Source organism: Ailuropoda melanoleuca, chromosome 18 (assembly GCF_002007445.2).
Source record: "Ailuropoda melanoleuca isolate Jingjing chromosome 18, ASM200744v2, whole genome shotgun sequence".
NCBI lineage: Eukaryota > Metazoa > Chordata > Mammalia > Carnivora > Ursidae > Ailuropoda > Ailuropoda melanoleuca.
Genome location: NC_048235.1, coordinates 13,153,622 through 13,167,134, shown reverse-complemented (window position 1 = coordinate 13,167,134; position 13,513 = coordinate 13,153,622). Strand labels below are relative to the sequence as shown.

Below are 13,513 nucleotides of genomic sequence, written 5' to 3'. Positions count from 1 at the left end.
CGCCCTCCGACCCCGCTCTGGGCGCCGAGTGGCATTCGCCCGCCGGCCGAACGTGGTTGGTGCACAGCCGTGGCCGCCACTTCCTTTCCGCCTCGCCGGCCGGGCTCGCCCACCGAGCGCTGCCCGCCGCGGCCAATCGTGGCGCCCGCCCGCCCGCGGCCGCGCTCAGTGCCCCGGCCTGGGGGCTGGCCCCCGAGAGGGGCTCGGGAAGCCTCCGCAAGTTCCAAGGGCCTCTGGATGTAACTACATCCCCTCGCCAGGACGCGCCGGCATCTGTCTTTGGCCCCAGGTCTCGGTACGTTTGCAGCCCTACCCCCTTGCCCTGTTAGAGGGGGAGAAGGGAAGGAGGCTGGCAGCCCGAGCTGGGCGCGGAGACCTTGTTCCCGGCGCCCGCTGAGGCGCCCCGGTCCGTGGGTGTAGGCAGAAGCCTCGGGCATCAGCTGTGGATGTGCCGCCTGGGACTGGCAGTCGGGGTGGTCAGAGAGGAGCGGCGCGGCTTTCACTCGTTTGCAACCCCTTAGAGGAGTGTTTGGAACTTGGGGACGTTTTTACCCGCTCCGTCCTTCTTCAGCCTCCTCCCTCCAGCGCGGGCGGTGGGTAGTGCTCCCTGTCCTTGGTTAGGGAACAAGAAAACGCAGAGTCTGTCTAGGGGAGGAAAAGTGCTGGCATTTGCCTTCTTCCCCTGGCCTCCCTGTTGCTGTGACTTGGTCTGCTTTTGATGAATGGCTAGGGAGGGTGGAGGATAGTTACATTTCCTGTTGTGGATTTTCAGGAATCACCAAGGCTTCTGTCAAGCCTGCAGTCATTTATTAGTTTTCAGACCGATTGCAAATTGCATTGGAGCTTAGGACCCTGCACTTTTTGGTGCTCTCAGGGCAGGTGCAGCCAGGGGTCTGGTGACAGACTGAGTTCGAAAGGTGGGTCGTCTTGATGTTAGACAGATGCGCGCTCCCCTACCAGGACGTGGAGGGTGATCCCTGTTTCACTTCAGGGTGCACACAGATTCAGGATTCTCTAGTTTTCCCAACGCCCCATCCTTCCTTTTTGAAGGGGGAAGGGGTAAAAATAGAAACTTAAAAAATCCTGGAAAAAAATGGTCTTTTCTAAGGAAACTTTGGAGATGGAATATTTAGCAATTAAATGGGCATTTCTGTGGGGAACCTTGGAACAGCTATTGATTGATAGATGGCAAAGTCCAGAATTTCGCTGTAATTAGTGAATGATTATAATTTATAACTCAGCCTGTTGTGTAAGAAGTTAGATTTTGGCCTCTTGGATTCAGGAGTTCTGTTCTATGATGATTCGTAATTGCTTCCAAATATTAAACATTTATATACTTCATCCTCGGTGAGTTGTCTTTTTTCTTTTGATCTTCAAAAGTTGAAGATAATTTTGCATATTTCAGACTGACTTACCTGTAAAAATGTCATCTTAATCAAAAGTGAGAGGTTGTAGTTAAATTGGAAGCAAATTATGGCAAAGAAATTGCCCTAGAGTACTGACAGTTCTATGAACCATGGCCCCACTTTTCTCTTACTCTGCCTTCTGAAGTAGTTTATTAGGCAGATACTCAATATACCAAAGCTAGTTAAGGCTGTTAAACTCAAAACTAGTAGTGGAACACTCGAGACTTTGGATACTTAACTTCTGTGCGCATCCATTGCTTCGTGTTTGCAAGGACACTGTACTTTCATTATTAGGATTATCGAATATGAGCTCTGTTGTTTCTAGAACATTTTCACACAATTTCCTTTTGATAGAGAGCAGAACTCTAAATGGGGTATCTGGGACATGGTTCTGTTTTGTGCTTTATACCAAAAAGGGCGTGAAGCAGATGAAGGACGTTATTTTTTCATTTCATAAGTATTCCTGGGACGTTCACTAGGCACCAGACACAGTGCTAGGCTCTGTGCGTTCAACTGGGAACAGGAAAACAACTTCCTCACCCACTGGGGAAATTGTATTGTAGTTGGTGAGCTGATAACACACAACCGAAAGATAAATAACAGTGATTACCTTTTGGGGTTAGTTCTATGGAAGGTGATTATGATACTTAACTGCCTATCTGATAGGGTTACTTTGGGGAACAGATGAGATCCTGTGTATGAAAGAAGGTTGTATAAGTTACAGCAATCTGCTAATGTGTAAGGCACTAACTTTCAGAATCCTGCATTGTCATTAATAGGAAAAGGCCAGGAAATCGGGATTGTGGTTTGAACACTGACTTTCTCTTACAGAATTTGCGGCGAAAAAGGATTTACTTCTTCCAAGAGTATATGGATAATGGCAAGGAATTAAACACAGAATAGCTGTTTTTTATGTAAAACATCAAGGAATTTAACAGTGAAATATAATATTGTCAGTGAATTTTTTCCTGTCAGAAGTTAGATGGTATCCATGGAGACGAAATTATATGGAAATAACAGTGATACCAATGTATTTTTTTCCTCTCTCCACACACACACACACACACACACACACACACACACACACATATATATAAATCTTTTCAGGCGCAGTGTGCTTTAGTCTGAATTTCCTTCATTGCTTCAGACTCTTTAATCCGTTATCTTTATTACAGGTATGCCCCTAGCTGATTTTAGTATTTTGCTATAACATCTTTAAGGGAATTGGGTTAACTTTAATTTATTGAGTGCTTAGTGTATGCCCAACACTACATATGTGAAAATAAATATAATAAACAATATATTTTTTATAAAATATAACCTCTTAAAAGTACATAAAGTAATATATAAAGAGAATGTAAATTGCTGTGACGTGTCAGTATTATTAATAATCAGTTCTTCTCTTCGTCAGTATGGGACATAAGGTTCTTCTCTCACATGGGATAGGAGGTCAGGGCTTTCTGCGCATTTGGCCCAGATGTGTCCTGTTTTTGTCCTGAGTGTGATCAATATCGGACGCATAATGTCTGCCCAAGGCAGGGTTGAGGGATGGCCCTCAAGGAAGTGGCTGGTGGGAATGGAAGCGAGGAAGTTTGAATAAACCTCGATTTTTCAGCAAAGATTGATAAATTCTCTATAGGCTCCAGATCTCAACGTGAAGCCAGTATTTTGTGTAATATACCAAGGGACATACACCGGCAGCAAATCCAGCCGTCTGGCACCTGATGCCAAGCCCTAGCCTGTCCTGAGGACTCCACCAGGCCCTGTGGGCTGCAGGCAGCAGGCCCCCAGCTGCCAACACTTTACCTTCAAGCATCCTTTTTAAATGATTTTCTCCCTCACCAGTTCCATCTTTTGACAAACTGTCACTGAAATAGATTGTGTTTGGTTAGGAAGACTTTGATGCCTGTTTTTATTATTAGAATTGCATAAGACTTCCAGGCAGAACTCCTGATTGACCTGGGAGAATTAGCATCCTCAAATCTGGTTGATCTAATTCCAGTCCAAAGTAGAGAAACTTGACATTTTAGATCCCGGGCAGCCTTTTTTTTTTTCAGATGAACTCATAGTCCCCTTAGGATTTCTGAGTTCTTTTTTTTTTTTTAATTTTTTAATTTTTAATTTTTTAATTTTATTTAATGATTTTTTTTATTATATTATGTTAGTCACCATACAGTACATCCCCGGATTCCCATGCAAAGTTCGACGCTTCATTAGTTGCGTATAACACCCAGTGCACCATGCAATATGTGCTCTCCTTACTACCCATCACTGGTCTATCCCATTCCCCCACCCCCCTCCCCTCTGAAGTCTTCAGTTTGTTTCTCATAGATTTCTGAGTTCTGAAACTAGCCCAGGACCCCTGCTGGCAGCAGGCGCTTTGAATTCTGCTGGGGATCCAGGGATCCCAGGATGTGAACCATTGTAGTAACCTGGGAAATTATTTTATTGAATGAACACAAACTTGTACCCTTCTATCACTAATTTCTTAAATACTTGTTGACAACCAGCTATGTTCAAAGCTCTGTGTAGTGCAAGGTTCATGAACTCAAGTGTCCAGAGGCCTGGAGTTGACTTTCGGCCCTTTCATTAACTCTCCCAATCACTTCTCCTTTTGGCACCTTAGTTTTCACGTCTGTAAAATGGGGCTACTTAGTGCTGTTAGCTATGGGGTGTGGGACTCGTGTGCGTCTCAATATCACCGGGGCAGAGGGGGCTCTCAGAAGCCACAAGGATCTTCTAGACTTAAGACTGTCTACAATGCCTTCCTCTCCTTGATTCTTTCACTCAAAGTACCCCCACCCCCCCGCCATAGCCAGCCTCTGTTATCTGCCAGGGCCTTCTGAATCCCTGTCCCTCAGATGTGTGGGCCAGAGTGAAGGCAGAGAACCACCGAATCAAGGATTCCTTCTAAGGGCCAGATCGTTTATTTCTCTGTTGTCTCAGGCCATGCTATGCAGACCTGTGTTCCACATTTTAGACAGGGCTTTGAGTTGGGAATCTGTGGTCACTCTCCATTGGCTCTGCTTTTGTTGGCCTTGGTTGTCATATGAAAGAGATATTAGTGTGATGGTTGTAATCCTTTGAATTTTCCATTCTGAAGAGGCAAGAAGGACTTTGTTTTATGCTTATGTCTCTTGGTCTGGGAAGGCCATAAAGAGTTGTTTTTTGTTTGTTTCTGTTTCAGCTCATACCCCCTTTATCAGTGTAGTATTCAGCTCTGATAAACAAGAGAAAACTGGAGCCGAGCATCGTCCCCATTTTTATGAGAAACAAGGCTTGTGCGATTCTTTCCGATGAGGGATTCTGAGCATGTTTATCTCAAGGGCAGGGCCAGTGTCGTTCAACAAAATATCATAATTTAGGATTTTGTGTGATAAAATTCTGTCGAATTTTATTAAACCAATATTTTTGGGACTTAAGTACTTGCTCTGTAATTTTCATAAGTAATTTCTTTTCAGGCGTACTTAGCAATCTGTCGCTACACTCGCACGCCCAGTGTGATAGAAGGAGAGATGAGCTTCCAATTTAGTTTGTCCTTATTGAGCTTATAAATGTCAGGTTTGTGTAGGATCTAAAGAAATGTTTTATAGATAGAATACACTGTCCTGGCCCCGTAATCTTAGAATCCTACCGACTTTCCCATTTCATGAGGTTGACATTTTGACTTAGAAGGGACTGCATACAAATTGCTTTTTTTAAAGTAATCTCTAATGTGTTTTTTTGAAGAGAGCTTTTTTTGTTCTCCTTACCCTAGAATTATTGAACCGGATGAGAAGAATTACAGTGTTGAGAAGAGTGTCCTAACACCTGGGTCGGGTGTTAGCGGGTGTGTGGATGGGTGGGATAGCAGTGGGAGGGCATTGGAAGGTGACACTTTTGGGGGGTGAGGTGATGAAAAGAGAGAATAAGGTGTAGGGTGGAATAGTGCCTCCTGAATTCTGGAGTGGGAGGGGAGAAAAGAGGGAATCAGGCAGGTGGATTTTCTGTCTCGTTAACCAATATCACTGAAGGAAATTCAGGGTAGCAGGGAGAAAGTCGGTAGTTAATTGATAGGAACTCAAGGTCAAGTTGGCATACTAGAGGACCCCCCCAAGTCCGACTTTGGAATTAAGCTTTTTATCCTGCGGGAGGTAAAGTCTGATGGGAAACCGCTAGACATCAGCCGACTTTAGGCAGGCGAACAGGAGGTTGCAGGTAGTTATCCCTTGGGCATGGTTGAAGCTTTTTGAGGTAGGAGTGCTGGGCCTGGAGCGGGTGGAGGAATTGCTCCCCCTACTGGAGGCCTCAGACTCCATCCAGAATTGCCTTTGGAGGCAACCATGGGCCCCGAAAGGAAGAGATACGTGGTGATAAAAATTTTTAGAAATATTGTCATCACTCTCTTAGACCCATGCTGGTCTTCCTCCCTGCTGTTTTATTTTTTGTCAGGTTGTAGGAGGTGACTAGGCATCAGGAAAGCAGAATGGGCCGATTCTGTGTTCCCCTAAAGAACAGGTGACAAAGTTAAGGCGAGCTGCCAGTGCCATCACTGGGTCAGTCCCGTAGGTCACTGATGGTGAAACTAAGCACTCTGTGGCAGTTGGGATTGTATGTTGAAATGAACCTTCTGAATTCAATTTGGTGTTACACGCTCAAAGTCTTAAAAATGTGAAACTCTTTGTTCCAGTAATCCCACTTGTAGGAACGTACTCACGTGAAGTGACCAGAGATGGGACAAGGATTTATTTTTTTGAAGATGTTTATTGAATTAGCTTTTGTTATATTGAAAATTTGGAAACACTCTAAATGCCCACAATGGAAATACATGTAAATGAATTCTGGCACATCCGGACGATGAGGATGGACAGCTTATAAAATTCATGTTTTTGCAATTAATGATGGAAAGATGCTTGCGATATATGTTGAGTGGAGGAAAATAGATACTTAATTGTGACCTTAATTTTATTTTAGAAATGTGTGTGTATTCGTATATATATCATTAAAAAAAAAACTGGCAGAAAACATTTGGATGGTGGGATCGAGGGTGCTTGGCTTTCTTTTCTCCCTTGAAACACTTGGATTTTTCCAAATTAATATAGCAGTACGATTGCTTTTATAACCAGAAAAATCGTCTCAAGACAACTCTGAAGTGTCCCCTCTGACCTCACCTTGATAAATGTAAGATCAGGACATTGCTGAGGAGGGTGCTGTTCGTGGACGTGGCCATTCTTTTTTTTTTTTTTTCCTTTTTTGAAGTAGGCTCCACATCCAAGCCTGGAGCCCAACACAGGGCTTGAACTCATGACCCTGAGATCAAGATCTGAGCTGAAATCAAGAGTCAGCTGCTTAACTGACTGAGCCACCCAGGCGCCCTTAGTTGTAGCCATTCTTGAGCTCTTTCTGCCTTGGCGTATGGAGCCAGGCTCCGGAATCCGGGCTTTCCTCGCTCGTGCTAAGAGATACCCTTGTCCTGATGCAGCGCTTGCTACTTAAGCCACCGAGATTGAGGGCTCCTTGGTGAGGGTGGGACACGCTGTTTTGTCAAAAATTGTTGGGGGGGCACAGATGTTACCCTACTTCACAGATACCTCCTTTATGTACGTGAATACTGCAGAAACGAGACACTGGGGTGGGAGCAAAGAGTTCTTTGTCGATCCTTACGGCCAGGTCGGCAGCCAGAGCGATGTTGCAGCAATGGAGGAACATGAGTTTGGGCTACACTCTGTGGATGACGTCAGAGCAACCCAAGGGAGAAACAGAAGGAAAAAAATCCCCACCTTTGCTCAGAGCTGATGGAAAGGATTCAGGGTTCTCATCCCAACCTTTTGGAATGTAAGGCTCTTTGTAGAAGTATTCCTGAGATCTGGGCTTCGTCCCCTTTGAAATGTCCATGCTTAGAGACAGGTCTTCCTGGCACCCTGGGAACTTAACCCAGGGTCCTAGTCCTGGCTGTCACCATTTGGCCCTCTAGAGTGGATAAGAGTAAAATTATCCTCTTGGATCAGAGCAATTAATATAGACAGATGGCTACAGATCCAATTCTCATGGCAGAGTGAGGAATAAAATGTTTCTAGGGGACGTGAATGCAGACATGTCCTGTCTTTACGTCCTATTCATTCTCTGTATTGCATACGTTCCTGGGTCTCGGGTGGTGAAAGTGTCTCACGGGAGCATTGAGGGATCTGGGGAAGTTCTGTTTCTTCACACAACCACCTTTATCGGAGAATGACTTAGTGTGAGTCCATCAGAGTGTGACTTAAGATTTTTCACAACTGCAGAAACCTCCAGATCCCTGATTTGTATAAAAAAAAATTTAGAATAGTTTTGATCCCTTTGTAGATCCTGGAGACATTTTTGGATTGTTACGAGCTAGTGTTGGATATAACCGTTGCCCGTTTAGAGACAGAGTGCCAAAGCACAACTTTAAAAAAAAATACTGATTGGACAACACTGTCCAATACAAATAAAACATGAGCCCCATGCATAATTTTTAATTTTCTAGTAGCCATGTTAGGAAGGTAGAAAGAAAGCGGAGAAATTAATTTTAATATTTTATAAAGCTCAGTGTGTCCAAAATATGACCATTTCAACATGTGATTCATAGGAAAATACTGATGAGGTCATTTACGTTCTTTTTCCCGTACCGAATCTTCAATATCCAATGTGTTTTTTATGCCTGGAGCACATCTGAATTCAGCCTGGCCACATTTCAAGAGGGCAGTGGCCACGTATGGCTGCCATGTTAGGTATGGTGCAAGATGAGGACAAGAAGAGAAGTGTGGGGAAAAGTTGTCATCCAGGGACTGAACCTAAGAGGACTGAGCGAAAGCAGGTTTGAGCGGTCATTTAGGTGATGTGGTCATTCGGTGGTAACTGCAAGTCCCTCCCCTCCTCCCCGGACAAACCCCACCTTGATCTCTTCAGCCTGAGATACTAAAATGCTCTGGATTTCTTTAGAAGCAACACATGGCACGTGCCATTCCTTTGGCGAGCAGCCTCAAACATCTAGAACCCTTTTGGCCCCTTGAACTGTTCAGAAAATTGTCAATTCGTTGGGTTTTCCATTGATAACACTTACAGGGCAAGTGATTGGTGAGCTGGGCTGGTGCTGGCTTCCCTTGCATTCCCCACAGGCCTTGATAGCCAGTAAGAACTAGATAAATATTTGTTAATTTGAGTTTCGGCGCTGAAGCAAAGGTTAGCTCAGAAGGCGGATTCCAGTTCAGGGTGGATGGCACAGAGCTGCTTTGGGTCAGAAACCTAATGGTGTAAGTCCTGGGCACATACACGTTGGCTTTGTCGCTTTGTGTTAGGATTTGTCACTTTGTATTAGGGGTTCAACATCCAGAAGGTGAAAAAAAATTTTTTTTTCTTCTCCTTTGTACCTAGAACTTTCAAACAATCTTACCAGCCCCTTTCTTTTCTTTTTTTTTTTTTTAAAGATTTTATTTATTTATTTGACAGAGATAGAGACAGCGAGAGAGGGAACACAGCAGGGGGAGTGGGAGAGGAAGAAGCAGGCTCATAGTGGAGGAGCCTGATGTGGGGCTCGATCCCGTAACGCTGGGATCACGCCCTGAGCCGAAGGCAGGCGCTTAACCGCTGTGCCACCCAGGCGCCCCCAGCCCCTTTCTTTGACATGTAAGTTCCATCGAGTATACCTCCCTGTACATATAAATAAGCTGCGGTCACCGATAAACCCCAGATAGGTGTTTGGGTGCTGCTACTTTCTTGGTGGGTTAGTTATTGACAGTAACTTTATTATGAACAAACACTTAGCCGTGACGTATACGCAGTGAAATTCTTTTAAAATCAAGTACAATATTTGACAGTTACCATTATTTGTCCCCTCTGACTATAACTGTTGGGTTGAAGCGACAGACTTCTCCACAGAGCCAAGGCAATTTATTTTTACTGAAGCCTACCTAAGAACTGCTTAGGTAGCTTTTCTGCACGAGATTAAATACGGCCTTCACTGAATCATGTTAGCAGGGCTGGCAGCTAGAAAAATAAAGACTAAACCAAACCCTCAGCATAGAAATTCCCAGCTGCTCGGCGGGTCAGAGCTTTCCTGATTGCTTTCTACCAATGAAAACACTGTAGATTAGTTTTAAGTGAATTCTAGTAGGTTTGGGGATTTGCAACTGACAGAAGTACAGGAAAGTATAATCTCACTTTAAAATAGTAATCCTGAAGGTAAATCTTTATTGACTCTTTTTGGGGAATGTTGGGATTTTGTTCATATGGGAAAACTTAACCCATGTGCACTGTTCAGCTGACCTTGGAAGTTAAGGTCCTCGGGGTAGAGAAGTTGGACATGAGGCTCTTGCCCCAAAAGGACACTGTGGGCTTGTGGGATGTTCTGGGTACTCCCAGGGACCAACACAGATGGCAGTGCTCCCTTTTCTTCTCTCGGTTATAAAATGAAAGTAGAAATGGGGAGCCTGCCAAGAAGGCCCCAGTAGGGAATGTATAGATAGATGAACTGTATTTCCACTTCTGGGTGTGGTCATGCTGGTGAGTCGAGAAGTCAGAATGAATTTACAGTATTATTGGGGAAGATTTGCCTCTCTTGCAGGTGCTTTTCATACATTAAGACTTAAAAAAATTATTTTTTATTTTTTTTTAAGTCAGGTTGCAGTTTGGTTTGAGATGGGTCATTCAACTGGGACAGTTGACTATTTTGATCCTTCATTTGTTCAGTTATGTATTTCACAGATATTTAATCATGCTAACTATATGGGGAGGGAGGTACAAAAAGGTAAAAAGGTAATAAGCTTGGATTTGAGTTAGCTGGGTAGAGGATCCTCCCTACAAAGAAATGACTGCAAGGATATCACTAATTTTAACAGCTACGTAAAACAGAATCAAGCACTTGGGCAAGGAAGACCCCAGTTCCAGAAGGTGCTGTTAGACATGAGTGAATTCCCTCTAGAGGTCTTCATGGGCCCCCCTGGCCTTGTCTCGGTGCGTAGAGGAAGCCATGGGGCTCATATGACACCCTTTTGGCCAGGTGTATACATTTTAATTCCTAACAGACAGATTCTTAATAAATTATATAATAGGCATAAAACAACATATTGCTTGGTTGTCACCATTGTTCTACCATTCTTCCACACTTCGTTTGGCATGTAGAGTTCAACCGTTGCTAGGTATCTTTTACCATCAGGAAAACCATGTGGGTAAGTCCTGATGGTTATCTCTGCTCTCTACTTCCCTTTCCCCTCAAGGTAGGCTCTGTGACTAGCCGTGCTGCTAGTAAATTTTGCTGCTCTCATCCCTCCCCTGATGGTGGTGCTGGGAGAAGCTAGCCCTTTGCTTGTCCACGACAGGCTTTCTCCCCATTTGGCTGGAGGTATCATCACCATGAACAGGAAATTGGCTCTTACTTGATTTTGAAAATCCTCATTTTCCCTCACTTCCCTCTTTTCCTCTCATTCTTTGTGTGTGTGCACGTGTGTGTGCGTGTCTGTGTGTGGCGTGCAAGTGCACGTAGGCGTGCGCACACACGTCTGGCTAGTGAATACTTCAAGTTGCCTGGAATCAAGGAATACCTACCATCCATGACAGGCCTGAAGGAAACGGTGGAACCGGAAACGGAATTCATAAATGCCTGTCTACTAATTTTTTTTATTGTGTTAAAAGTTACGTAACATAAAATTCACCATTATAAACGTCTTTAAGTGTATAATCTGGAGGCGTTAAGTGCGTTTATGATGCTGTGCGACCGTCGCTGCTCTCCACCCCAGAGTGTACTTACCATACCAAACAGAAACTCTGTGCTTATTCAACAATAACCCCACGGCCCTCAACCCCTGGCGACAGCCATTCTACCTTCTATGAGCTCGATTCCTCTAGCTACCTCACAGACGTGGGATCATACAGTATTTGTACCTTTGTGTTTGTTTTTTTTTCACTTTGCAGAACACTTTCCAGGTTCATCCCTGTTGTAGCAGGGGCCAGAACTTCATTCCTTTTTAGGCCTGAACAGTATTCCCGCATTTTGTTTACTGTTCCCCTGTTGATGGTCACTCGGGTTATGACCATCTGGCTGTTGTGAAACACGCTGCTGTGATCGTTGGTCTAAAACGTAGCAGTTTGAGTTCCTGCTTCCCATTCTCTCAATCCAGCGGATCATATGGTAATTCCATGTATCAAAATTTTGAGAAACTACCAAACTTTCCCACAGTGGCTATACCATTTGGCATCCTTCTAGGAATGCATGAAAGTTCCAGTTTCTCCACATCCTGGCCAGTATTTGTTACTTTCAGTTTTTGTGTTGTGTTTTGTTTTGATACTAGCCCTCCTAATGGGTGTGAAGGAGTATCTCATTTGCTTATTCATTTCTTTGAGAGAGAGAGAGAGGGAGGGAGAGCACGAATGGTTGGGGAGGGGCAAAGAGAGAGGGTGAAGCAGACTCCCTGCTGACTGGGGAGCCAGTCTGGGGCTTGATCCCAGGACCCTGGGATCATGACCTGAGCTGAAAGCAGACGCTTAACCGCTTAACCGACTGAGCCACCCAGGCTCCCCTCTCATTGTGCTTTTGATTTGTATTTCTTTAATAGCTGGTGATGTTCTTGGCCATTTGTATATTTCCTTTGGAGAAATGTCTGTCCGAATCTTTTGCCCATTTTTGATTTGGTTATTTGGGGTTTTTTTTGTTGCTGAATTGTAGGATTATGTCATTCTTCTCTGTGGGTTCCAAAATGACATGCTAGCTGGTCTGAAAAGCTCACAATGATTCCCCACGTATAGTATGTGTAGCTCGCGGCACAAAATCCTTTATAACATTCTGCGATGCTGTAAAGCTGTTGAAGAGCACGTTGAGTTCAGTTACGTCGCGTGAAGTAAATCAGGGTGGATCAGCATAAACGGGATCAGATAAAAGTATTTAATCTTTTCACAGAATACTGAAATTGGAAGTTTCCATAGAGATTGTAGTCTGCTGCTTAGTTTTTTTAGCTGGAGACATTGAATGACGTGCCCAGGATCTTGTGGCCACGTGAAGTACTCGGTATGTTGTGTTGAACTCTGTAGTAAAGAATTAATGTTTTTTTTGTGTTGTATTTTGAATTTTAAAATTTCTGGTACAAGGAAACACCTAGCAGTGCTTGACTACAGTCATGAATTAATTGTAGTGGGCTGCTCCGTGGTGCTTGTGAAAGAGACCCCCAGGTTCATCACCGTTGTGGTCCTAGGATACAAGTGGGTAGCAGCAGTCTTAGAATAACACTTGGGGCATGTGAATTTAAACGGAATACACCCAGTAATGGTTTAATACTCCTACTTGTGTGGATGGAAAAACACGTATTGCTGTAGTAACAGATGTGTAAAGTAAAATGAAAGCCTTTGTATATTTATTTGTGAATTATCGACCAAATGAGGAACCATTTGTTCGTTCTTACGCAAGCTATAGGAGATGAGGAAATTCAGTGAAATATCACAAACGTGCAGCAGCAAATTTATCGTTGGTTTGCTTTACGTTGTGCTCAGATTTTTTCATATCACTTGATCCTTTTGCAGAGTTGGTCTTTATTAAATCAAACAGCATGGCAAGATAACGGATTATAACTAGGAGCGAGTTGGGACTAATTGGGAAGAAGATACATAATGTCTCTGACATAAGGTGGAGGGGGGGCATTTATATTCTCTTCAGGTTGGGGGCCCAGGCTTTTTTAAAGGAGGCCTCAAAATTGGCCTCCAGGACCATGAAAACAACTATAATCATGATGAAATGAGGTTGACGACTCCTTTTTGCAAGCACGTATTTTAAGTGAGACTCTGAGGAGAATTAATTCCTTCAAGAGACCTTTTTGAACGGGTGTGTGCGACGCCTGGTGCTTGTGGAGACGTAAAGTTGACAATTTCATGTTCTCAAAGAGCTTATCATTTACTTAGAGAGACAGGCGGTAGATAACCATCTGTCATAACAGAAAGAAGAAATGTGTGCTTAATAAAAGCACCGCAAGCCAAAGGATCTGTGTCTCTGCCCAGAGAAATGGGGGTGTGCTTCACCGTGGACTTTGCACCTGCCACAGGAGGTTGGCCATGGCCACTGGTGGCAAATGGGGGAGCCGGGCGCCTTTGGTTGAAAGAACAGAGCGAAGAAAAGACGGGCTGAAGAT

General features: G+C 44.0%; 1 protein-coding gene across 2 annotated transcripts in view; it reads left to right on the top strand.

Annotated features, from left to right (window-relative positions):
• Nucleotides 1-29: 29 nt before the first annotated feature.
• IRF2 (interferon regulatory factor 2) overlaps nt 30-13,513 on the top strand; it is an 80,671-nt gene continuing 67,187 nt past the window's right edge. The window contains exon 1 of one of the 2 annotated variants that reach the window (XM_034647601.1): nt 30-295. The gene's annotated coding sequence lies outside the window, so the exon portion shown is untranslated. The remainder of the gene's footprint in view (nt 296-13,513) is intronic. The other variant, XM_034647600.1, reaches the window with a different exon arrangement.